Genomic DNA, 1,070 nt, shown 5'->3' with positions numbered 1-1,070 from the left:
GATGTTGTTAAGAAAGATTCCGTAGAGAGGAAAATAATTGATGATGTAGGAGACAGGAAAAAATTGCTGGAACAATGTCCTTGAGTAGAGGAACAGTCCTGGGGTCTGGTGCACTGTAGAATGGTTGGCGTTAGATAGGAATCTAGACAGTTCCTATGTTCTAGGAACAGTGGAGGTGGATAGGAAGGGAGAGTTTATGCTGGTAGGTGGATAGATGATGTGGGGATAGAATGTTGATGCTTTCTTCTGTTTGCTTCAGCTTTCTCTGAGAAATAGAAAGCAATGTCATTAGAAAAGAGTGAGGGTGAGCAGAGGTGTTGGAGGTTACTGGAGAGAAGAGAAGGTGTGGCATAGCCACCCAGGAGGGTTAGACTGCCAGCAGCCAAAAGTGTCTATGTGAAGTAACTGATCATGAGTTTACACTGAGTTGTATAGTTGGATTTACCAGAAAGTATGGGTTTTATCAAGTGAGTACAATGAACTGAGGTAGAAACAAGAAGGCAGCCAGTGATTAAAATGGTTGACCATGAATTTAAGTCAAGTAATGAAGGAAGAAAGGTCATCAGGGGATGTGGTACAAAGTGAAATAGGTAGATCCACAGACTGTGAGTCCTAGTAGGGGTCAAAGGATTGTTGGAATCCAGGTACCAGAAGGAGGTGCAGAGATAGAGATGTGATTGTCAGAGAGTAAGAACCTAAGGCTGAGGTTAGGGAGTGGTTGTGTTACTGGCAGTGGAAAGACCTAGACTATGCCAATGAGAAGGAGCAGCTGAGGTGGAGATAAGTTCAAGGAACCAAAAGCCAGGGCGTTAAAAGGATCACCTATCAGTACATTGAAATCACCAGGAATGAAGACAGTAATGTCACGGTGAGTGAAAAAGAAACAAGGGAAATTATGCGGAGGTTGATAGAGGAGGGCAAGAATATTTTTATGAGTAAAGCGAACTAATATTCTTAAACTTATTTTTCATATTTCAAAGTTTTATAGTATTTGTGACTACCAAAATGAAAATAAAACATATTACTAAAATTTACATTAAAGTGTAGTGATGGATCATAACTGTTTTTAT

General features: G+C 40.3%; 1 protein-coding gene across 1 annotated transcript in view; it reads left to right on the top strand.

The window, feature by feature from the left end:
* CEP162 (centrosomal protein 162kDa) overlaps nt 1-1,070 on the top strand; it is a 110,059-nt gene that overhangs the window by 62,794 nt on the left and 46,195 nt on the right. The window lies entirely within an intron of this gene.

The sequence above is a fragment of the Propithecus coquereli genome, unplaced genomic scaffold (genome assembly GCF_000956105.1).
Source record: "Propithecus coquereli isolate 6110/MARCELLA unplaced genomic scaffold, Pcoq_1.0 Scaffold127, whole genome shotgun sequence".
Classification (NCBI taxonomy): Eukaryota; Metazoa; Chordata; class Mammalia; order Primates; family Indriidae; genus Propithecus; species Propithecus coquereli.
The sequence above is the reverse complement of the archived record's forward strand: the minus strand, read 5'-3'. Positions and strand labels throughout refer to the sequence as shown.